Here is a 26,371-nt window from a genome sequence, read left to right on the forward strand (position 1 = left end):
AGCTGAATTTTATTCAGTGGCTTTTCAAGGGAAAGTTTACATACCACAGTTTTTATATGCTCCTTCTTCTGAAACAAAAACATTTCCAAAGAGGTGGAATTACGCTTGTGACTTCTATCTTTTGGTGTAACATCCTTTTGTACTGCAGTGCATTGCAGTTATATTGCTGATACTTGAAAGCTAATTTGGCAGTTGTTGTACAGTTGATATCTTTGAGGGTTATAGAGGCATGTATTCAGGCGAAGAACATTTAAGCCTCAAATTTACTCAATTTTATTCTTTCTATAAGAAAGAAAGACTACTGGAATATTTTGACATTGAATTGTGGTTAATTTGGTGTTTTGTGCTGTGCTGTGTTTTAACTAGAGGCCCTTAAAACTATAAATGAAACCGAATATTAAACTAGTTAAGATCTAGACAACGCTAAAATAGAATAATCGAGGAATATACGCAGGTTTCTATGTCATATTATTTTCTTTACACAAATGCTACAAGTGAGCTCGAGCCATCACTTAATCAATTACAGTTTACAGCAGTTTAAATTGATGTTGCTAACTGGAAAGCAAGGAAAGCCCTTAAAATGACAACTTAATAGACTAGAGAGCTGCACAGAAATGAAAAATAAAGTTGGTTTTTACACTTAGTGGTATTTTTAAAAAGTACTTCACCAGATGCTGGTGTTTGGATACTGTGGGAAAACGCAGGACGTCAGTATGAGTTTGTCTGTATGTGTGTGTCCTTTACATGTCCAGTTTGCATTTTCCAGTGTCAAACATTAGCTTTCTACTTACCTCATGAAGTGTTATGATGTTATTGGTTCGCAGCCTGGTGTGCTGTATACTGGTAGTTGTGCAACAGGAAGGACATAAAAACTGAGTAATAAAAGATAAAACCAAATTGTTTCTATACCGAACAATTTGTAAGATATCGTGATCCTAATTTGTCTTTGTAATTTAGCGTGTGGATATAATTATATAGACACCTTGACAGCACAAACAGAAGTCAGACTGTACATCCCCCCCCCCCCCCCCCCCAAAAGGAGATATAGACAAAAATAATAATTATTGTAATTCTTAATTATTGCACATGCACTTACGCTTGATTTGACAGACAAGGAGCAGCGTGTCAAAATGGTTCACAGTGTTGAATGACAGAGATTTTCAAGAGGAAGGCTTCTTGGCGCCGACTGAAATTTCTTTCCTCTACATTTCGTAAGTTTGTCTGGGAAAACTACAACTGTGTCAGGTGTGTGATTTGATCAGGACACATAGTGCTTTGATCACACTGCCAGCTTTTATCAGTGTGCATGCTCTTTTCATAACCACATAGGACCCAATTATGTCAAGCACATTGTTCTTTACCTGGAGTGCCACAGCACTGAACAGAAAGGAAGAAATAACTCACACTTAAAACATCACTTATGGGGGAAAAAGTCTTTATTTAGCTGTCAGAAAATATACTTGTTAAATTCAATCACTGACATGAAATAAATACATGTTTTAATGTGTAGAATATTTTCATCTTATTTTAAGAAGTGTTTTTCCATTAAAAAAAAGAAAAGAAAATATGATACCCATCAGAACAAAGGCACAGTAAGTACTATTTTCAGGCTGTTGTAAGACTCTGTATTGCTGAAAGTTTGGCTCCGTTCTTCTTAATCAGGATAACTTATTTACCTAAAAAAAGAGAAATACAAAGAAAAAGAAATAGAAGAGAAATATGAGTTTATCATTACAGCAGTGTTAGATTTTATCACAGGAGTTTATTAATTACAGTTTTAAAGAAAAATATTGATGCTGCGTGGAAACAAATGTACAGCACACAACGTTTAGGAAATACTCTTTAGCTTTCAGTAAACACAATTTTTCCACCAAGATTGGGGAAAGAGTGAGTTATGCTTCATACACAACAAACACATAACCTCCGTGTTTACAGTTTGCCATCAAGCGTGAGGGACGGCATTTGTTGTAGAGTTTCGTCACATCCCAGAGCATGAGCCTTGAATGAAAGGAGCTCAGTGAGCTGCGAGTTCCCAGTGTACTTGAAGGCGACAAAGGCCTCAGCAATATCCGCTGACATTAGTCCCCCTCATATCACACTGCACTTTCCTCCTATTGTTCTCCCTGCACTTCTCACATGTATTGTCTTACATGATATCCTTAGAACCTGATAAGAAGCCCAGTGGAGGTTTTTGTAGCTGAGGACACAGGCCTGGGAGTGTCTCAGGGTTACAGCTGCTTATTATTCTCTAATAGAGAAGCCTAGAAGACTCTAAGGTCTGGGGAACGCCTTACCGGATCCCTGTACCCTCAGCCTAACCTGGGTTACCTGCATTTCCAGCCTTTCCTCCATTACTCCTGCCATACCCGACACTCCCTTCCTCCAAAAAGACATTATGGTATTAAATTTCCTCGAAACCATAGAGCTCGTTGACAAGCATGGAAGGTATTAAGGGGCCCAATACAAATGTATAGGCTGTACAGAACAGCTGGGGTCATTTGAGACAGTAAGGGTGGCTGAGTGTCTCGTCAGCTGCATCAGACTACAAAGACAACAAAGCATGTCATTTTATGAACCTGTGACTGCTGTTTGCTGATTTAACTGACCACTTGAAATAGCTGTAAGAGTGCACTACACCTTTACAATCTGCAATAAATCAGTAACTCCCCAACGTTTTTTTCCAGAGAAAACAAGAATTTATGGATGTAGTGTTTTGGCCAGACATGTTTCCTTGAACAAGTTTGTCTGATGTTTGGCTGACAGTACAAAATAGTTCAGGGCTGGCATGGGGTCCCTGGGCCATCAGCAGTCCAACTCAGCCTGACTCCAAAAGATGAAGGGAGGTGGATTCAGACAACTCAAACACACCACCCTGTCTGTTCACAACTCCTCAAGGGCAAACACTGCCTGCCTGTCTGTTTGTGGCAGCTGATCGCAGTCAAAACTACATGTGCCTTTCTATGCATCCTCCTGATGTCCTCTGCTGACACTGCAGTTTTATGCCTATAAGGATGATCCGCTGTATTTGCCTCTTTCAAAAACTTTCAACCAAAGTGTAAAATATTTCAAGAAAAAACAGAAAGACTGAGATGAAGCACACTGTGAAAACTCGTGCTTCAAGATGAATACTTAAAGGGTAAAATATTGTAATATGTTCTTATAACTTTATTATTTCAAATGTCCCAAAGAGAGTTTTGCATCTTTTACGAACTAGGGCATTTTTAATAGTTTTAGCCTTCGTTTTCTTGGTTGTCGTAACATTTCATTGACTGTAAAATTCAGAGAGAGACATTTTGAGAAAGCAGACCCAAGAGTTGTGAAATATGATCTTCCCATTTTTAGCTTTATGATACTGGTTGATGGCCAAAGTCTCAAACAGTGAAAGTGCAAGTTTTGTTGCAGTCTTGGATCTATGTGATGTCAAAGACAATGATATCATCCTTAATGCGGTCACCTCAGTCCAACATCTTTGGCTGTTAGCACAGCAGCCTGGCCTGCTTTCTGCTTGTGAGGAGTAGCCAATCAGAAGACAGTTTATTTAAAAGGAGGTTGGCCTTAAAGGGAGAGGAGTTAAAAACATTTTTTTTCTTTTTTATTATACAGAGGTTGAATTCAGGGACTGAACCAATATGTTTTAGCCATAAACACTAGTAGATTCCAAATATGAGCATAATAGCATAAGCATTGAAATATGAGCATAATAGGTCCCCTTGTCATTATTTTCATCATTTATGTTATAAAATACACACACATGCACACATCTATATTTTAGTTTACGGATATTGTTCGGTGACTTGGAATTTCCCTGAGCGGATCTGTAAACATGTATAGTTGTCGTGCTCTCCATCACAATGCGCATTTATGCAGAAAAACACTGGAATTTTGGGGAGTGCTCTCTCCTCTTCCACAAAAAAATAAAAAGGATTTCATGTCAAAGTGTCCCCCAGGAAATTGACAAAGGCAGAAAGTAGTATCTGGTGTTGCCCCAAGTTGTAGGAGGAGTTTTATGCCTTAGTCTCCTTCTGCTAACTACTCCCAGTAGACAACAGTCAGATGCTTCCAGTCTCCAGGAGGGAGAAAGTGATGCTGCTAATCTATAGAGAATAAGACCTGACTGAAGTCTATTAGAACTGGAAGAGAATATTTATACAAAGTCAGCAGGAACATGATGTATGTATAGACAGGCACATGCACTAAATAAGACTGTTTATTTTGCATTATGCAGTCTATGACTGGATATGTTTTTCAACATATAAGTGCATGAGCAGATACCGAAAAACAAACTGGGGGTAATAAACAGACATACAGATGCACAGACACAAAAACGAACATCCACAGAGATGTAACACACACACAAACACATCTCTCCACCATCCCATTGCCTGCCTCTCCTCCGTTCTCTGTCTATCTCTGTCCAAGCTTCTGAACCTTTGGGAGACACATTCTTTTTCATCTGTCAGTATGGATGGAAACAGACATGTTCAAAACACACAACAATGGCCTCACCAGCACCAAGGAGGCTCTATGTTTTGTATGCTTGAAGCACTGCATTATCTCTTAAGTGTCTAGCAACCTCAGTATAGTAAATAATGGATGCTCCTCTTCCTTCTGAAAAACCCCCTCTTTCACTTCAGGGACCAGTCATGGTTTACCTGTATAAATGCCCTTTCTGTGTCTTTGGAGAAATGGATAGCACGAAAGGATGTGGGTCAGATGATTTCATTAGCACAGCATTTCTCTCTGTGTCTCCTTCAATCAGCCATTTGACAGAGGCAATGTCACTCAAAAGTGTCTTACAGACACCTCCATATCAAATGTTCTGAGGAAAAGGATGCACAGAGCAGGCCATGTAACAATGGAGCGAGTTCGGTTACCTCTGAGATCAGCAGAATGTATTCCATGTCCTTAGTCCGAGACTCCGGTCATTATTCCAGATGTTTGTGGATCATGATGGACTTCTGGTCCATCAAACCTGAAATAACAGGACATGTATATTGTTTAGCGCTGTATATATGAAGACATTTCACAGTTGTTCCATGTAACTAGACTTAATCAGAAGGTGAGGGGCCTTTCCACTTATTGACCTACTTGTTTCTTTTTACCGTTAAGTCAAAGCAGGATTTTGCAAGACTATATTGTGCCACTACATAACTAAGTCTCTTTGGTATCCCTCCCCCGTTCATTCTGAGGTTACATCGAAAGAGTTTCAGCTATTGTGAATTATTTACTTGATTCTCCATTCGGCCCTTTAACCCCTCAGCAAAAGCACAGGCAGTTGGGGTTAAAAATACACTCCCGCAGGATCTGAGTTTGACTCTACATCTGTGAGTGTGTGCTTGTGTGCATTTGTGCTTGAGCATGGACAGAAAGGTGAATTTAAAATATAAAGCAGTATATATTCCATGTCACAGAAAGCATCTTCCTCTGTCTCACTCTTGTGCACTGTCTCCCTTGTGCTGTCTCTCTCTCTCTCTCACACTCACACACACACACACACACACACACACACACACACACACACACACACACACACACACACACACACTGAAACACATATATGTGCTACTTTATGAGGTACTTTCTGAGTGAGAATCCAGGCCATCCCAGATGGGATTATTATAACACAGCTTGAGCTATGCAAGACTCATGAGAGTGATTGTGTGACTTTGTGTCTGAGAATGTGTTAGTCTGTGTTTTAATGTTTGTTAGGCAGCGACCTGAGTGCACATGAGGGTGCACCTGTCTGTATCTGCGAAAGCATAAAACACACAGCACATAGGAGGAAATGCTGAACCATTAGCAAGAAGAACCACTTACAACTGTGTCAAAGTAAAAAACTGGCTTACAAAAGAGCACATCTATTTATGTTTAGCTTCTGAGTCAAAGGCTAAAGATATATGTCTATCAGCAAACTGAGACTTCAGCAGCTTCCCGGTCTAACTGAGGGAATACTTTCTCTGAGATACAGTATGTGGACCTGAATGGATCTGCACCGACACGTACACACACACACACACACACACACACACACATCTACTCTCTTAACTTTCCTTGGCTATATTGCCGTGGTATATCCCTGCATGCAGTGAGGTTGTCATGGATACACCCAGACACATCCGCCATCCCATAAGCGGGGGGATGCTGAGCGCTTCAGAGGGGCTGGCGCCAAACCCTCAGTCCCCATTCTCTACCCCTTCCCCCAAAATGAATTCTGTCCCTATTCTCCCTGAAAACTGGCTCAACCTTAAAAAAGGCTCTCTGCTTGTCAAACACGGAGGCCTGGAAGAAAGCCGGAGTTATTTTTTTTGCTGTGGCCTCCTTTGCTCCTCACTGGAATGGATCATTATGGGCCTTTAAAGATGATGGAATGATGACGAGTAAGCTATAAACAGGGAAAAAAAACACATTGGTACCGATCTGACTCCAGTTGGAGAAAAGCTGAAATCAATGCTGCACCTGGAGAATGGGTGTATATGCATGTACTTTGTGTGTGTGTTAGCCTCAGGGCTGTGGTTAAGCCTGTAGTTCATCCTGAACTGATCCTTTTCATTAGCCATTATCAATAATTCAACATTGCACTTGCTTTAATGGTTTAATGTGGGCAAACCCTCAATCTGCACACATTCACTATGACACACACACACATACACACACGCTCATATGCTCTGCCTAATAGCGCTCGCTCTCTTGGCCTGTACCCAGTGCCACCAAGGTGAATATAGATGTATTATCGTGCACATAACACAGTCAGTGCACCTAAGGCTTTCAAACGTAAAACACCTATCAATCAGATGCACCATTTTGCCCTACCAGTCTTACAGTATCCTCTGACTTATAGGAGAAATCATTTTTTCCTCCTTCTTTTTTAAACTGCATATCAAGTTATATATGCAATAAAATGGCACGCCAGCTCCTCCTGTCTGAGATGAGGAAGTGAAAGGGTTAATCTTTTATGACGTGCCCCCTCCCGTTCCTACACTCTTTGCCCTCCCTTTCATATTCTCCACCATGGCAGTGCTCAGTAGCTGCACATATGCTGAAAAAATAATCCTCTTTGATTGGAAGGCTAATTTGAAGTGTCAATTATTCTTATGCAAATTAAGGTACAGTTTCTCACGTCTGAAACGGGTTTGGCGGCACAGATGCGTGTGTGTGTGTGTGTGTGCGTGCGCGCAAATCTCCTTCCAAAAAAAAACCAAAAAACCATACAGCACTATCAAACCCTTCCCCCCAACCAACTCTACATCTATACCTCTTAGGCAAGAAAGCTGACATACAAAGAGAGACAGTATAATGGGATGAGTATATTTGCATGCACATTGTCCACGCTGAACGCTAAACAGATCATAAATTGAGAGTGCAATGTCAAAACAGTAACAAAGGCATAGAAGTGCAAGTCAGCTCCCAAAACAGTCGACAATACAGAGGCATGTAATGTAAATAATGAAATGATGTCGGGTAAACAGGAATACAACGAGAGCTTGGATGTATCATGGGAAGTATTGTGGTTTAACAAAACAATTTGCGAAAGCTTTTGTCATCTAAACACTTTCCAGTAACATTCTCCCTTCTGCCACTGCCACACCAGAGGTGCAAAGCGAGGAATATAATCCCAGTGTCTCCACAGTAGAGAGAGAGAGGCACAGGAAGATCTAGTTTAAAGAAAAAGGAATAAATGGAGTTTTGAGAGCAGCACCATGCACCTAAAAGCACACATCTGTGTCTAAGTAGAGTATGTGAATGAGTGCATGCTCCTCTGCATTATAATTAAAACTTTGGACTCTAGCTTGAATCTGGATGAGGAAGTTGAGCTGACAAAGTGAGGATGGAAAAAAAGGACAAAAAACTCCCCCAAAACCCAGAAGCGGACAGACTGAGGACTTTACAAATAGACTCTGTTGTCTGACCCTCTCAGCTGATCTGGCAGCTCAAGTAAGAAAAAAGCTTTTCAGGCCCAAAACAGGATCAAACAACCTGCTATAGAGTCCGGTTACACCACAACAATAGCTTACATTCACTCTCAGTTTCAACACACAAGCTTCTTTTTTCTTTTTTTTTTACCTCAAAGAGAGCAAAGGGAGAGAGTGCGTCTGGTTTAGAGGGTGGGTTCATGTGGGTATGTATACTGATATCTTAAACGATAATGGCGCTCAGTAGATTAGATGATATCCGCCATACTGTGTTTGTTTTCAGCGGTCGACTCCTGCCTCTCGACTGAGATGTATGGTCAACCCTGCAGGCACTCTCCCTCTCAAGGAAACCTTTAGATACTGTCAGGGAAAGTGAAGAACACTGACAGATAGCATTCAAAACTCTGAGATAGAGACAGCTGTGAAATGGTAGCAGGAAGGATCATTAAATATATAATGTGAAATGCACTGACAGCTAAAAACCTGTGATTGTGAGAATAAGTAACTGTTAACTGGTCGCATTAAATATTTGAGGAATTGTGAATTCATTTTCAAGCTATTCGTACACTTTCCTTCATTAGCTCAGGATTTTATACTCAACACACACTGAGAGAGTCCTAAAGATACAACTTGCAGCTCATTAATCACACACCCAGAATAGACAGAATAATATCTGCTAACCTGCTAAGACCAAGCTGAATAGAAGCCCTGGCAGACTGTATTTGTTTTGCATTGGCTCAGTAGTTCGGAAGAAATTAGTATGCAGTTAGGGATGGGAGGGCTTGTCAAGATCAGGAAGAAATCTCTACCCACCCACCGGGTAGCTCTACATTCATGAACAAGGTTGACAAGAAAGCTGACTAGTGTAAAGACAAGGAGCAAATAAGATGGCGGCGAACGCGCTGAATATTCTTTTTCATACGAGTGCACTGAGAACACTTTCACAGACAGGCCTGTTCTCTGTCTGTCTGTCTTATATGTCTGCTCATCTGTCAAGACACTCACTCTCCCTTTTTCTTTCTCGCACCCTCTAGCCACTCTTTTCTTTTCAAAAACTATGTGTCATGCACGTCAAAATGCGAAGGCCAGCCCTTTTGAGGGTGTTCTGCTGGACCATAGAGCGAATAAACATCCATGTCAGGAGAAAGCGATCTGGGGCCCTTCTCTAACTGAGCCCGAGCTCTCCTGGGAAACACACAGCTCATACAATGGATAGAGGAGGTCTTTTGTTGAGTCTCTGGGAGCTGCAGGGCTAGCTCTGGATCAAACAGGGGTGTATGTGTGTGTGTGTATCTGTGCATGCGTGTGTGTACATTTCTTCATTTTGTGCACACACGCACACACCTTTGCCCACACACAGAATCACAGACTCTCCTCATCTCCCTAAACTCAGTGTGACTAAGTAAACTTCTTCACCCTTTTATAGCTGTTACCTGAAATCACCAGCAGGAGAGGAGAGGTGAGACAAAAGATGAGAATTGTGACGCAAGCTAGTGTTGTACTGATTTAAACAGGTTTAGTGTCAGTCTAAAGGGGCTTTCTGATGTACTGTATTTAAATCACAGTTCAAAGCTTGCTGCTGTGCTGCCTTGCATCCCGCGCACGTGCGGGTGCAAGACAGGAAAAGTCTGTAGGGAAGTGTCTAATGCTAATGGGTTACCTGTGTGTGTATATATATATATATATATGTGTGTGTGTGTGTGTGTGGCCCTGTTATGTATTATATATGCTTGAGAAATTTCTCAAGTATGTGATCTAATATGAGTTAATGGGGAAGTGGATGTGCACAATTTGACTACAAGAGAATAATAATGACCAGAATTTGTTAAACGTGCACCTCCATCAGCTGTTGTGCTGTTGTCTAAAAACTGTGTTTTTTGTGGCTGAACAGCATGATTATATGTGGTGACAAAACAAACACTGCAATACAAAAATAGTGTAGTTCCTCCCCTTCTCCCAGAATACATTTTAATAAATTTCCATTCAAGCCTTGCTTCTGGCCGTCTGCCCCTCATGGAGGATCTATGAGAATTCTTCCTACTGAAATGAACTCACACCGTCTGACCTTATTCATCCCGAAGACTGCACTTTCTCTGGGACTCCCCCTTTTCCAGTCCCCCGTTTCCCACAGACCCCCTCACTCTTCTCTCTCTCTCTCTCTCTCTCTTGCACGCTTTCTCTCTCTTTGCATCCTCCTCTTCTTTCTCACCACCTTCCCAAGCCTCCCCCTCCCATCTCGTCTTTGCCTTGCCTTCAACTCCAATTTTGGGCACAATGAAGTTGTTCTGGCTGACAGTTTGGCCAGTAGAATAAGTGTTGTTTGAGCCTGCTGTGTGGCCCTGTAGTGGGCCCATTCTCCCCCTCGCCGGCTCAGTTACCGAGAGCCTGGTTGGTGGGACACGGAAGACATCCGTCCCCACACTCCCACCCTGACCCAAACAATTAGGCTCAAACCACCACGAGGCTCACCTGCACCTCCTCCTTACATGTTCCTACACATGCATGGATAAACGCACATCTGTTATGGTGTAGCTGTTGCTACACAAAAGCCAGGTTGGCCTGATTTACTCAGTTACTCCATGTCTTGTAGGACGTGTCAGAAAGGATTCTGTATTGGGGTCAGCTGGAAAGACAAAGCCTGCAGCCCTCTCTCCTCTGTCGCTTTCAGTAAGCATCAACCAGCCTCTCTCTCCAGCACCCCCGTCTCACACACACACACACCCGTGCCCCTGAATCCCTCTGTTTCTTCTCTCCTGTTTCCCTTTTCTGATGAGTTACCAATGAAATACAAAAATGCACACTATAAATATTCTTCCTCACGCTACGTCCAACTCTGCGTGTACACACACAAAAGGACAGTCATGCACAGAAGCCAGGACATGGGAAAGTGGTTGGGAGAGGCACTTAAGGGGGGGGGGACCATATGTCCAGACGTTGTATATCAGTCGGCTCACCCCCAGCGCTCTGCCAGACCACCATAACTTAGTTTGTCTTCAGCACAAAGTTTGGTCCAAGCTTGGCTGGGTTCATTAGGAACCTATTCTCTGGAACCAATGAAGCTCAACAGACCTCCAACAAAGGAGCTAATCACACCCACTGCTGCTCTCTCTCTCTTTTCCTTACCTTCAGTTTGATTCAAAAAAAAAATGCCTCTATCATTTCCAAGCAGTACGACTCCTTTAGAAAACCAAAAAATATATAATCTGATGATCCCAAACAATGATTATTCCAACAGTTAAATGATGCCAAAAACCAGCAGTTGTCAGCTAACGATACTATTTTATTCTTTTCTGCTACAGAAGCAAACGTGGATAATTGTGCCTTCACCAGAGAGTCACACATGCAGCTGCTTGTATATGTGAATGGACTTACAAAGTGTCATGTTCACACCTGACAGACACTTTCCTCCCTCAGATGTTTGTGCATTTTTGAATAGCTGTGTGTAGAATGAATCCCTGCATACAATGTCTCGTATGTGAATCCAAGTGGATGCGTGAGCAAAAGGATGTGGTGCACTGACAATGGAGAGCCCCGGGGTGCAGAATACTTGAAATGACCTTGAACCTCGGTATTCTCCATTCCCATGACTGCAGGGACGGTGAGTATGCCTGTGTGTGTGTGTGTGTGTGTGTGTGTGTTTGAGAAGCAGAACAATGAGGCTTTGCACTTTCTTTTTTAAAACACATCAGCTCTTCCAAAATTCTTCATTCCAGAAAGTCAGGGATAAAAAAATTCCAAGAAATCTACGTATATATATAAAAAAAAAAAAAAAAAAAGAGAAGCAGTTTTTCCCTTTGATAATTGAATTTTTAGATATTTCTTTAATAAGAAAGACATATTTAGACATATTTTCAAGTTACTGTCACAGAAAAGACCTTGTGAGTTGAGCTTATCACATCATAGTGAGCTATCCACTGTAACATACTCCAGTACCCCCGCCAGCCCACAGCAACTGTATTTGCTCACCCTGTATCCAGCAGAGAAAGAAGCTTGCTCCATACCATGTTCCCTACTGTGCTCACAGGCTAAAGGCAAGCATGAACGTGGCTGATCTGGACATGGCTTAAACACACAGACACTGTACACAGAGGATGGTCCCAAAGCACACCAACACACACAAGAAAACACACACACTCATTGATGTGCACGCAGATGAAGAGGACTTGGTGGGTTAAGAATCACAGTAGGGGGTGCTGATGGTGAAGGGAGACCCAGCAAGGGGTGGTAAAGGCCATACCACTAGGCCCTGCTTGGACACAAATGTCAGCAGCATGATGACCTGTACACAGGAACCCACAATGAGAGAGTACAGGATATGATCAAGGAGGAGAAATAGATAAAAAGAGCTGGCAATGAAACCAAGGCAGAGGTATATATAAGGTAAAGAGAAGCTCTTAAAATGTATAAAGTAATTTGAATTGAGGCTTTAGGAAAGAAGATACAAGCCGTGTTATTTTTTTATGTTTCGTCTTTTGTGTGTTTTCAAATGACAGCAAAGGCAACCTCTTTCCATCTCTTTCTTTGCAAGTGAACAGCTCACCAGCACTGGTGAACATTTCACCTTTTCAAGTGCAGGAGGAACAAAATACCCACTGAAGCTTTAAACAATGAATACATTACACACATTTGAATATTCCAGGTGATTCAATCATCTTCCATAGCACACATACAGTATGAAATGTCAAAATACAACACTACAGTGTTTCCAAAAACTCAGAAGACAAGAAATATAAACACAAGAGCTGATCCAGTTACACACAAGCAAACAGACAAAAACCAAAGATATCATAATTAATTAATAATTATTTGCATATTCTATTGAGAAAGGATACGATCTGGACTAATTGTGGTGTTGACTTAAGCTCCATTAAGGGTGGTGTCAAATTTCTCTCATAGCAAGCTCAATAAAACATACTGAATAGCCAGTAATAGCAGTTCACACACACACACAGGTATTCACTGACGCATGCATGCACGAGTTTCTTAGCATACACAACATGGCTGGTGACTCTGCCTTCAAAGTGAAATTCTGCTGCTGCAAATCGACCTGCTTTTTGACCGTTTTGGGGGTGGAACTGGCTCCTGTGATTGGCCACTAATAACGCAGTAACAAGCACACAGTCTCCTTGATTGGCTGATTCAGTTAACTTCCTTCCAGTAAGTTATGCTGTGGCACAAACATGAGCAACACTTTAGTAACGCTTCAGAACCAAGCTGATATGTAATATGCCAGTACCATAGGTACCAGCTGTGCTGCCTTTCTGTTGACCTATGTAGGCATGGACTTTCAGAAATCTGCCAAATTAAGTTCTCCTACTTGTATGGAAAGAAATGTAATTTTTCATGTTACTCATTCATTTTTCCACCATATGAGTCTGAAGTGGACTTAAGTGATAAGAGATGAGTATGTCTTGTATGTCTTTTTAAATAATTAATTAATTAAAAACAGACTTATAAGTATGTATATATGTATGTATGCAATGTTCCCTCCAAGCTGCGCACGTGCGCAATTGTGCACTGCTCTGCGCACAGAAAATCTGCGTTGTGCACAAAAAAAATCTAACCTGAATTGAAATTAAATTAAAATTAATACTTTAACAATTCTGTTTTGCTGTGTGAGTCAGTAAGTGACTGGCTAATCCCGTATGGGATTAGAACGATGCCACCTTATTCCATAGCCCAGCCAATAATGCGATTCACATTCGTATATACGCAGCTAATCAACGTCGTTGGCAGGCTATGGCAGCGCCCTTAGCTAGCAAAGCGGCGTGGCTGATGTGGAGTGAAGCCACGTCAATGACAACGTGTACAACCATTGGAAATGTGAGCAGGACAGACGGAACAATTGACGGAAAAAGCATGGACTTTATACCAGTTTTTAAATTGCGTTGATAGGCCACGTAAAACCAGAGTTATGATAAAAATATTAGCAATGTTTGGTTTTCTTTCTGAATACTATCGTTGTTTATATTTACTGCTGGAAGAAACGGTAAAAACTGCGTTTTATAAGGAAAACGTTCGAAAGCACTCTCCACCTGTGAGCAAAGACGAAACCAAAAAAGCCCACCCTTTCCTATTGGTCGAAAAATGTACCATGTCACCAGTGTTGGGGAGTAACGGAATACATGTACCGCCGTTACGTATTTAGAATACAAAATATGAGTAACTGTATTCCGTTACAGTTACCGTTTAAAAAGGTGGTATTCAGAATACAGTTACTTTGTTGAAATAAATGGATTACACTGCGGTACTTTCCTGTTTCATTTTGTCGCGGGTCAGGACTGTTTGGGTTTTGTTTGACAGCTACGTTCTGTCGTTCCAGGCGGCAGCGTTACGGTTGCCATGGTTACAGGGCGACGCTCTCTCTCTCTTTCTGTGACTGTGTGTTTCCTGGGTGAGAGAGCGCCTTTTCGTTGTTGTTGTTGTGCTAAGCTAACAGGCAGAATGCTACAAGCATAGCTCTAAAGAATGTAGCATCATGGGCAGTATAGTCCGTGTTGCAGGGAGAATGCACTGCCATACACGTTATGTGTCTGTGAGCGCGAGGAGGGAGAAAAAGGCGAGTGGAAAGGTACGAGTTGTCGTCGAGGAAAAACGGGAGCTGGAAGCATGTAAATATAATAATAACCACTGCAGCCAAGAAGAGTGCCTGACGAGCCCAGTTGTAAGTAAGCTATTAAGACTCGACTGTACACCGTGTTCGTGTTTCCCTCCGAAAACAATAAGTTCCGTTGGAGCAGTCTTTCAACGCCTCTCTCTGTCTCCGCTAGCAAAGTTGACCCACACAACAAAGTAAAGCTATTTTTCGGCTACGAGCTGACAGGGACCCCGCCGTATTAGTCAGAGGTCCCTTTACTACAGTTCGGAGTCGCGGACCTTCAGTAATAGTAATAAATCACACAGCAATAGTACATTCACGTTGTTGTAAAAAGCACGATAATATATTAAGTAATCCAAAGTATTCAGAATACGTTACTCTCATCGAGTAACGTAACGGAATATGTTACAGAATACATTTTGGGGCATGTAATCTGTATTCTGTAACGGAATACATTTTAAAAGTAACCTTCCCAACACTGCATGTCACCAATCAAAAAATGATATGGCAACATGGCATTTAGTTGTTTAGGAAGAGGGAAGTTTTAGGAGTGACAGCGGTGTTTTGAGATGTGAGAGATTTGCGATGTTTAGCGCAAATCTTGTGTAGTTCGTGTGTAGTGTAGTCGATAGTTTTGTTGTGTGCGTCAGAACAATGAGGCGACTGCTGAATGTTACAGGTGTTACAGCAGTGATACATCTCCTGTTGTCAGGCCTGCAGGTATCAGGCTGTTGTTCTCCTTTATGTCATAGTGGACAGAAATTATTTTTTGGAGTGGCACAAATAATTTGTGTGGCATCAACTTTGATGCAGAACACCTGATTGTTCTGTAAATACTTTGAAATGTTTTTTAAAAAAACGCCTTAGCTGCATTTTTAGGTAAACAGCTGCAAAAAACTTTGTTGTTTGCAAAACTCGGTTACTTTTTTGAAAAAGTAACTATGTAATTACATTTCCCAACATTGGTCATTGTATACTGTATTTTGCAGACAGACAGCTACAGAACTCTCTCCCAGACCACATACTCATAATACAAGTCAGAGCTTTATATATATATATATATAAATATGTATATATATATATATATATATTTTTTTTTTTTTTTAACTTCCAATAGTGTTAACATACTACACAGGTCATGAACGAGATTTTTTTTTTAAATTTTCATTGTAAGTGGGCTAAAGCAGTTAATTAAAAGTAGTCTAACATAAATGTAAAGGCTGTAATTTGATTATTTTAATAAACCATGTAACTTGGATGGATTCGATGCTGGCGTGACCACAGTGCACACGTCTGCTGTTGCTCACAGTGGTCCAAAGGACCGCTCAGGGAGTTTGTGTGTTCGCTGAGACACATGAAAAATTAGAGGGAACATTGTATGTAAGTATGAAATAAGTATAGACTTTACTTACTTAACAGCTTTGTAGTAATGGGCTTTGTAGTAAAGCCCATAACGTTCATAGTTTATAGTCTTTGTCTGCTGTGCATTGTGAATTAAATATATTGCAACATCATTAGAAAACAAATGCTTTTTTGTGGTAAAACTAGAAAAATTTATTTTCCAAGAAAACTGAAGGATTGTTCTGTATTTTCGCTAATTTGACCTTTGAGACATTAATCCTTTTAAATGAGAAAATTTAAAATCATGTCAAGCATCAAAGTTCATTCTGAAGGACATTTGTACACCGTTTGTTTAAGAAATTGTATTCAGTGTTAGAGTGTATTATGCCCCATGCCATAATGGGAAAGGTGACTGAAATACACACACACACACACGGGCGCAATCTCTAGATGGCCATATTGAAAAGTGTGAATGCCCTGACAAAAACAGGAAAAGCTGATTCGCTGAACCCAAACCCGTGGCCATTTTTCTCTCAGTGAGCTCTTTCTTCAGGGGAAAAAAAAAAAACAAGTCCTGAATCCTCACTCTTAATACAATTTTTCCTCTCTCTCATGTTCCTTCATTTCCTTTTGTTTCCTCTATCTCCAGCCTCTACCTCGAATCACAGCAAAGTTCCTCGGTGAAAGCAGTCTATTCTACTCATCATAGACACTTCTACAGATCCTCAGCCAGACAGTTGTGATTTGTGCCTGTGTTAAGGCAGAACTACTCCTTGCCTTTTTCACAATAAAGATTGCTGCCATTATCTGGAGCTATTCCTCTAGATGACACAAAAAAGAAGAAGAAAACATGGGGGTAAGAGGATGAAGGAATTTCATCCAACCACTGTGTGAACTGCTGATGGAAACTTGACTGACAATTTCATATGCAATTGTCAGTGTCACTCACAGATACGTTGTCATGTCTGATTCCCATCTTCTCAAGCTAAGCTTTAGTGGGTAGAGTGTGTCGTCAGTGGACAGCTTTCAAATGTCTAATAAACTTCGTATTGTTTTTATTAGTGTAGATAAATGGGACTAAATGGGGTTTGGGAACTTGTTTTCTAATTCCAATTTAATGAATGCTTTTGTTTCTGTTTATTCAGTCACACACACATGTGACCTTTGACTGCAGTAAAACCTGAGTAATAATTCAACCCATGTGGCGTGAATGTGGTGGACATGCAAATTCAAAACTGTCCCCTTTCACATTGATGTATCAAAGAAGATCTTTTGTGGCCACTGGGCATTGAGGGTGGGAAAAACAGAGATTCGAGGGGGTCCCTTCAGTCACTCGTTTGGGCTTTGAATGAGCCAGTGCCCAGGCAGGAAAGATGGTGTGCCAGTGGTGTGTGCTCTCTGCTAATTGATTGCCTCTGCTAACAAGAGCATAATGTATTCTATTGTGATCATCCTTTGCCCATGTTCATTAAGCCAGGAAGCAGTGTGATCTTTTCTTTTTGTCTCGGTCCTGCCTCTTTTACTCTCTCCTGCTCCTCTCATCCACCTCCCCCCACTCCCGCTCCTCTTTTTCTTTTTCTCCCTCCTCTTCTCTCTGCCCCCCCCCCCTCTCTCTCTCTCCGGCACTGGATGGGAAAGGTGATACAAAGGTGGTATGACAGGCAAAACATCCCTCACCATCCCAAATGCAAAAAAAAAAAAAAAAGGGGAACAAAGGGCAGGTGGAAGGAATAGAGTAGATGACTTTTAGAATGATGAAGGATGGAAGTATCGATGAAAGGCTGAGAGGGAAAGACGGGGTAGAGAGGTGTGTTGGAAGAGAGGAGGATATGGAAACAAGAGGGAGATGGTGAGAAAAAAGACACAATGATAGTGTGAAAAAAAAAACGAGGATCAGAGAAGGACCTCTCACTACCTTCCTCCATACCTCTCTTTTTCTTCACTTCCCCCGCCCGTCCCAGCTTCTGTTACTGCCAGGTTCCCACCTGCTCCTGCTCTCTTCTCAACACCCCCACCACCCCTTTTCCCCCTCTTGCCCCTTTTTTACCCACCTCTCATTCCCATTTCCCTCTCCCCCATCTTTGGTTCACTTCTTAATTAGAGCCGACTGGACAATAGTACCACTGTTGCCCATGTTTGGAATCCTGGACTGAAACAATCGCTGTTTACCCAAGCGGTGGCACAGCCTAGACTCTCTCCTTCATTATAGCTGGGCCAAGTCTGATTACTTCTGTTCTGCAAGTGCTAGAATACACCACTGAGCCCGCCACTACGACTCATCCACTTTCCCATCTTTTCAGTCATAACTTCAGCTGCTCCCAGTTGCTAGCCTTAGTCTCCTTTTGATTTACATATTCATTACCAATGACCAACAGAACCGCATTTACTACAGGAGGAGAATAAGACGGATAAAGAAGCAGAGAAAGCAAAACAGAGACGAGATGGGTTATAAATGATAAAGTATTTCAAAAAATCATTTGTTGAATCTGGTCTATTTTCAAAATGACCTTCATAAACTAGGACAAAGCTAATTTCTTTATTAAAAATTCCCACCGGGGTTGAACATGCTGCAGGCAGTGGCAGCATGACTGACTGCAAGAAATAAGAGAAAGCTCTCTTTCCATAATGGTCTGAGATAATAAAAAAAATGGCATGGAGGTACTGTTATCAAGCTGATGCTTGTGGCGAAGACACGCTGAATCAGTGGATTGAAAGCCTTTTCACTCAGCCACATCCCCTCAGCTCTGTGGCTTGTAACAGAAGTATGCTACCAGCACTATGCAAAACAGCATCATGAATATGCGTAATTAGGTGGGACTAGTGTAATTTTTCTGGGTTATGGGATGTGACATTTGTGGGGCAGGAGCATACATCAGTGCAAGCCCGACTGACAAATGCAAATCCCTTTCTCTGCAATAAGCCTTTTTACACTTTGCAATACAAAATATCCACTTTGCTTTTATTCACCTAATAGCTGTATGCAAAAAAACAAAAAAACATACACAGGTGCACGTTTACACTTTGCATGCATAAACATAATAAAGACACTAAAAAAGCGCCTTGAGAACACAGCACAGCTTGTGTATTTGAGCACAAACTCTCAATCACACTCCATTTTAACAACACAGAGACAGGTAAGCACAGTACATTTGTGTTTAGACAAAAAAAACCCAGCAGCAATAAATGAAGGCCTAGTTGCTTTTAAAGGTAGCGGACACGAGGGCATCACAATTACTTCATGATAATAATGAAAAGCACAAATCGATACAAAAAGTCAAATTAAATGTGTCTCAGAAAGACTTAAAGGATGCCAAGAGTCCAGCAGGAAGGTTAACAGAGGGCTGATACGTCACTGTGTTTAACAGAGCTACATATCCTTTGATAATGAGCTTTTAGCAGTATTGTTTAAACCACAAACAATCCTCTAAGACAACCCCAATCGAAACTATATTGTTAGGAAATTTATGCAAGGTAAGATTTTCTGCTTTTTTTCTAGATTTCATTGAGTTATGCTGTTATGCCTGTTATTGTATACCTTGTGTTTTTTTCTCCTCTCCTTTTTGCATTAGTATTCAATTCAGATGAAATTTCAAAAGACCGGAACATATGAATTCACAAAAAAAAAGAAAAAGGAAAATGACAGGTACATGGCCAGGGGTACATTGCCAAAAGTATCTATTAATAATTGGATCATATTCTTATACAACCAGGCACACTTGCATACACACACAAGCATGCACACTTTCAACACACCTCTCTAGCTCTTCAGAGAGAACCAATTTATACATACTGTACTGAACCCCCCACCACCACCTCTCATCTCTCTCTTTGCCTTGCCATGCCCCTTTTCCTTTCCCCATTCACCCATATAGACACAAATACGCACACACACACAGAGACACGCACACATAAACACACCGGCACGCAAAGCACCCTGACACAATCCACCACCCTGCCACACATACCGAAGGGGAGGACACATCCCTCATAGCGCCCAGGAAATTAACTTGACATTTGATGCAGACAGAAAAAAATATATTTTGGTGGGGGAAGGAAAAAAACAAAAAAAACAAAGTGTACCAAAGCAGGGATAGCATAAACCCAGCCCTTGTTCACCCTTCCCCACTCCACCCTCCTTAAGCCCAGGGACGCATTCGAGGGGGATTTTAGCGATCTGCAATGCAGACGCCACTGGGTGCCCATGGAAAAATGAGCTTCATCTTTTGCCTGTCCTTGCCAGTATATGCTGTCTGTCCTTCTTTGTTTCCATCTTTTATGATCTAGCCGCTCCATTTTCATATCCATATTCGTGCAGATTTTATTTGGAAGGAACTTGAAAAATATGTGCCACACTTGATGTTGCTTGCATTTCAAATTGGCCACACCCTCTAAGATATTCTTTGTGAATAAATATGATGAAGGATGATGATGTTTTAATTTGTTTCAACTTGGCTTTTTTTTTTTTTTTTTTAATTTAGCTGTTATCTGCTAAAACCTTGGAATGCTACACCCACTGCTATTCTTTCGTTTACATGCAATATTTAAATAGCTTTGCAAATCTGGTTAATCACTCCAAAATGAATAAGCGTTTAAGAAAGCAAAAAGCAATAAACGGTCTATTGGTTGCAATTCTGTGCAAAAACCAAAGCAAACACGGATGTTTCTTTAGCAGCGCACCTAAAATTTAACGCAGCAGACTAGAAAATAAAGCGCAGCGTGATCTTGCATAAGATTAACATAGTCTTGTAGTAACCTCAGCAAGGAGCCCAAACACTGAGAGCGAGAGCAAGCCACAGTTAATACATCATTATGCCCTGCTACCGTTTATACCCGTGAACACACACAATGTGCAGCGAGACTGCAGACCAGCTAGTGTCTGTCTCAATATCCCCTGCATTAGACATGCAGGAATGTTAACATCATTATGCACAATTGTGAGTGTGTTTTTGTGTGTGCCCTCCCCCCCTTTTTTCCTCCCCTGCCATATTGTGTCTGCGGGTTGGTCCGTGTGTGTATGTGTGCACGTGTGTGTCTGAAAGAGGGCGGTGTTATTTAAATATGATTGTTTGCAGGCGAGCAGAAGGCATTACTGACTGTTGACTGTTGTCTTGATCAGCTTTGGTCATCGGGGTGAGATGCTACAGGAATTAATTTCAAATAAATAAATATATTGTGCAAAATGTTCAGTTGTTGATAAGGATTTTATTGGGTAACTGCAGGATTTATATTCAAATAAGGTATGAAAATGAAATACAAGCAGGGAAATCTAAACCAATAAATACATTTCAAGAAAAAACAAAACAAAAAACATTTCATCTAAAAAAAAATGCTATGCAATTTAGGATGTAAGTAATGTGACTTTGAGTTTAGTAGACCACAAATTATTCTTTAAGGAATTCTATGCTGATGAAACCGTGATGATGCAGTAACCCTGTCATGGCTCTGAACATCCACATTAACAGCCAATTCTAATATCAAGAAATATAATGCAAGCATATTGCTTTTTAGAGGTAGAGGGAAAAGGACCTGGCTGTCTTCACCTAATCCCTACAGTTTCTGTATCACGTACGATAAAGTTTTCACTGTGATGGCAAGGAGGAGGGGTGTGACCGTTATTAGCATGGTGTCACTAATATCTGCTCTGCATTTTTCTGAGGTGGTGCAGCCAAAATATTGCATCATCCCAGCACGCACGCTCACACAGACACACGCATGCTTTTTGCAGCCAGTGAATCACATTTGCATTCACTGCATTTACAATAGCGTCCTCAATGAGCACTATACATTTTGTTGCATCATAAAAATGGAACGCGGTTCTCCGCAAATAATACAAATCCATATATCGTTTATGCATTGCGGGTAAACAGAAATAAAGAGGAATTTATAAGGAGAAAGTCTTGAGAAGAGATTTACAATGAGATTCAAAAGCAGTAAAGCAGTATTCTTCAGTTATATGACACAACTTAAAGAAAGACTGTGTGTGTGAGTGTTGTATACAAAGTCCTTGGCATCCCTCTCTGCTTATACAAACTCCCCCCCTCCTGCTACTACGCTTTCTCTTGCTGCCAGCAATTTGCATGTATTTGCATGATTTGTACGATGTGCATATCCTTTGTTCTGACTGTATGGTGATGCAGAAGAAAGCCTCCCTAAGCAGCGCTATTACACAGCCCACTGAAAGCTACTTAGATATTATATGAAAAGGGGGAAAAAAGAACTGTAGCTTTATATATTTTAATTATGAATTGATAAGATGAGATGTGCACAAATACCAAACTCATCCTCTGGTGCATCCGTGATTAGAATGAAGGGTGTTGGGGGTGGGAGTGGGGGAAAAAAGAGATGAGGATGTTCTAGTTTTGTGGAATTTTTGAACAAGCATGGAAAAGACATATTATGCTATCGCTAAGAGGCATGAGCATCTGCAATATATAGCATGGGGAAAGGATTGCATCCAAGCATGAAATATGGAATTACTTGACAAATAGGAAATAGGAAAATTATAGATGGAAACTAAATCATTGAAGAGAAAGAGAGAGGGAGAAAAAAAACTTTCAGTATTTTACAGTGTGTTTTTTAAATAATTCACTTTTTCTCCCTTAATTTCCACTTTGATTTTACTCATCCTTTTCTTTTTTTTTAAATTGTCTCTTCTTGTATAACCTGATCATGAAGAATGAAGCCTTCATATTTACTGTGCTGTTAATACTGTGCAAAATTGTTATTTTGCTCTTTGGGATTGGACGAATGCGATGCTTTCTCGTATGCTGGCATCTTTTGTTCTGTGCTGTTGTTTTATCTACGAAGACCAGACAACATGCGCGCACGCACGCACGCACTCGCACTCGCACACACATACACACAATGACACTTTAGTGCTCCTTAATCATACAGACACATGCAGATGACTTCATTAATCGCTGTGGGATAGCACTGATGATACAGAAGCCGGCCTGCAAAGACTCGAGGGTTTCGCTGAATGCAGGCGGCACATTATAAATACTTACTCCCGCTGGCACCCTAATAGTAAGCAGCTGTACTTTAAATCTGCATGACTGATAGATGATTATGACTATAGCATAACAAATGAGGTGATGGAATATAAACAAACAATACTGTGTAGCAGACATCCTTTATTTTTTATTAGTCCTTGTTTTAATGGTCGACAGATATGACTAAAGGAAGATTTACAGTGTAAATGTTTTTGTGTTGTCTAAGTTGTGTGAGAGAGGGAAAGAGAATGAGGGTGAAATTTAAGACTTCTACAGACTTTTGCAGTGACTTCTCCTACCAAGTGACTTGCCCTGACCTTCTAATTGGCTCTTCTGAGAAGTCCACCGAATGCGTACGAGTACTGGGAGTAATTAAGAACAGTAATGCCACAGGGCACTGTGACCTAAGGGTGCTAATATGCCACCATACCGGCGCTTCTTCTTTCTTTTTTTTCTTTTTTTCAGCATCAGCAAGAATCAAACTAAGAATATATGATATATATATGGAATATTATGAGGAATATTTGCTCTTGCTGTCAGCTAATTTAGAAAGAATTTCATTCTTATGAGAACCATTCATTAAACTAATCATTAAAATATCTGTCTGCCTACGATTGCATAAAAATGTTGCATGTGAACAGCAAGATGCCTTGCACGTAATTAGTGTTAATGTGCGGGTTCTGGTAGCTAGAGGAGATGTTTCTTTTGCAATCACTTCCTGGTTGTAGTTACTGTTTGTGTGTGCATTGTTGTGATGATGAATAGTGAGCAGTAACCTCTGTTTCCCCCGTGCTTGTTGTCTTTGGTATCGACCACAGGGCAAAGAATGGGTCATGGGATTTGATATTGCCCACGATCACGTTGCCTGAGCTCCCTTCAAACCGCTGTTATTCTGTTTACTGTGTCCTCTGGACCACTGCTAACATCTATGCCTTTATCCAACACACACGGGCTAACTTTGCTGCAGGCAAACACACACACACACACACACACACACACACACACACACACACACACACACACACACACACACACACACACATCGGTGGAGATAGGCATAGAGGAAAAAAAAATCAGTCAAAACAACTGGCAACAAAGAAATTTGGATGTTCCAACAAAATTCTTTATTATTTTGTATTCAAAACATCCAAATGAGTTTCAAATGCATAATAAGACCGCAACATGTGTCTAGCAAATCGATAATTCAATTATGTTTTATAGAATAAAACAATTATTAATAAAAAGCCAAGCAAGAAATTGGTACAGAGTGTTTTACTGAAATGTTTTGTCCTTGAACTACCAGAGGTCACAATAAACTCATGTTTCTGATAGATACACAAAATGCACTAAAACTAAATGTTCATACACGTTCATTTCGAACAGTTTAGACCAACAACACACACACAAACACATACTTGGTTTATTAACCAAAGCTCACCTCATGTGGGTCCATTAGAGAGCAAAACCCCCGAAATCTTGTGTTGACCTCTACTTCCTGCTGCAAGCAGTTCCTCTCTCAGCTTCCTTTCTCCAGCACTGCAGCAATGAAAGACATACACAACACAAGCAGGGAGTGTTTACCAAGCGGTAACCTTTACTTGTTGAACAGCTCTTCCTGAGCAAATCACAATTAACGGGTTTTCACCAAAAAAACATCAGAATGACAGCAAACACACAGTTATATGGTTAAGGAGGGAAATAGCTAGCATAGCTAAGTTTGCTTGGAGGAATTCAAATTGGCAATAACTTTGTGCAAATGTCTTCTCAACCTTTACTCTTTGCCACAAATAGTACGCCAAACCTGGGACCTTACAGAACATGAACGGCTGACTTGCGTATCACTTGAAGGTCATGGCAAGCAGTTTTGCATACTTCAAAATATCATTATAAATCTTTGCTCAAATGTTAAAGTTTTTGCTGCGGCGTTTAACGCTATAATATTAAAAGAGTCTGCTATTTCTTGTAAACTGCCTGATTATCTCTGGTGTATGCCAACACACTTTCTGCAGCCATGTTGTTTGAGTAATGCATTTGAGGTCAGAGATGGTCATTCCAGACTGCAGCAGCCTATGAGGATAGTTTGAGACTTAATTTGTGACTTTATCCAGTGAGCCACCATGTGAACCTGAACACATCCTTAAACAATCAGGATTATTTCATTTTAGCTTCTCATTTTCTGTCCTTTTGCCCCCTGTATATGAAATATGACCGGTGGAACTCTCCTCACCTTGAGACAGAAGTCAGTTAAAAAATTGGCCCGATGTCAGAAAGTTGAACATGGATGACAAAGCGTGCACTTTAGACATAACACTCATGTGGTGCTTATGACTCATTAAGAGGCTATGTACAGAAATATACTGTAGGCTACTATGTAGTCACTTTAGACTGGCTTTCTTTCCTCCTGTGTTCCCAAGTGATTGCGAGACTCTTTTAGCGAGTCAGTGTCAAACTGACAGGTGCCACATTTTATTAGAGCCCTGTATTAAAGCTCTCGCGCATGTGCAAAACAACACATTCACCCTTGCAGTGCGTGCTGTAAGAAGTAATTAATAATGCATCTACGACATCTTATTTTTCCCATTTACTTGCCTTTTTATTTCATCAAATACAGGTTTTACAAGCGCATTGATATCAAGCACCCTGAAAGAAACGTGGAAGTCTTGCATCTCTAAATTCAATCAAGACTTCGGGAGTAAAAAAAGAACAAAAAAAAAGAACCTAAATAAATAAATAAATCACTGAGATATCGGTGCATATTCTCATACTCCCCACTGCAATGTTCCACATATTTCTGAGTGTGTTTTGCGGTCGTGTGGCAAACCAGTGTGCGTGTGTAAGTGTCTGCATTCGTGTGTTGCTGTGTCTATGTGTGTTTCTAGCCCTACGGCAGAGTTTAGGGTAACTATACAGCATTCCCCCTCCACCTTCACCCTGTTCCCTTTGCGGCTTGTGTGACTTGTCTCATCCCATCTCCCTCCTGCTCCTCTATCTCCCTGCTTCGCTCTGCTCCCCTTGCTCTCCCCACCACAACGCTTTGAGCCTACATGTGTGTTGGGTGGATTGGGGGGCTGGTAGAGGTGCTACACTCTACCAAAAAAAAAAAAAAAAATTCAAGCCGGCTTTCTTTTAAGCGACACTGTGGTGATGCATTGGATGCTAAATATAATGCAAATTGCAGACGTATACATATCACAGGCAATCGCGCACCGAGGCAATAAAAGACAACATAAAGGGAAATGTACACGAGCCATAAAATGATTATCTTGTGTGGAGAAACATTTTTTTTTTAAAAAAGCCCATTTAAGTGAGCTGCAGAGATTTGGAAGAGATTGTAAATTAAAATGGGGAAAAAATTACGACTATTTTGACTGAAGTGACGCAGGATTGACGGTGTCTTTCCCACATTGTGCGACACCTTCCAATTGCACCTGCCTATATGACAAAAGGGAGTAGTCGCAGAACAAAAGCATTTGCTTTATGAGAGGTGTGTCTTCTCTCCACCACCGTGGCTTACAGTGTTTCATTATCCA

The 26,371-nt window shown here is 40.9% G+C and overlaps 1 long non-coding RNA gene across 1 annotated transcript in view; it reads right to left on the bottom strand.

The window, feature by feature from the left end:
• Positions 1–1,529: 1,529 nt before the first annotated feature.
• LOC113033243 (uncharacterized) overlaps positions 1,530–26,371 on the bottom strand; it is a 36,697-nt gene continuing 11,855 nt past the window's right edge. Inside the window, exons 2-4 of the long non-coding RNA XR_003274009.1 lie at positions 24,280–24,377; positions 4,875–4,972; positions 1,530–1,676 (exon numbers count right to left, since the gene is read on the bottom strand). This is a non-coding gene — a long non-coding RNA (uncharacterized LOC113033243). The remainder of the gene's footprint in view (positions 1,677–4,874; positions 4,973–24,279; positions 24,378–26,371) is intronic.

The sequence above is a fragment of the Astatotilapia calliptera genome, chromosome 12, assembly GCF_900246225.1.
Source record: "Astatotilapia calliptera chromosome 12, fAstCal1.2, whole genome shotgun sequence".
Lineage (NCBI taxonomy): Eukaryota > Metazoa > Chordata > Actinopteri > Cichliformes > Cichlidae > Astatotilapia > Astatotilapia calliptera.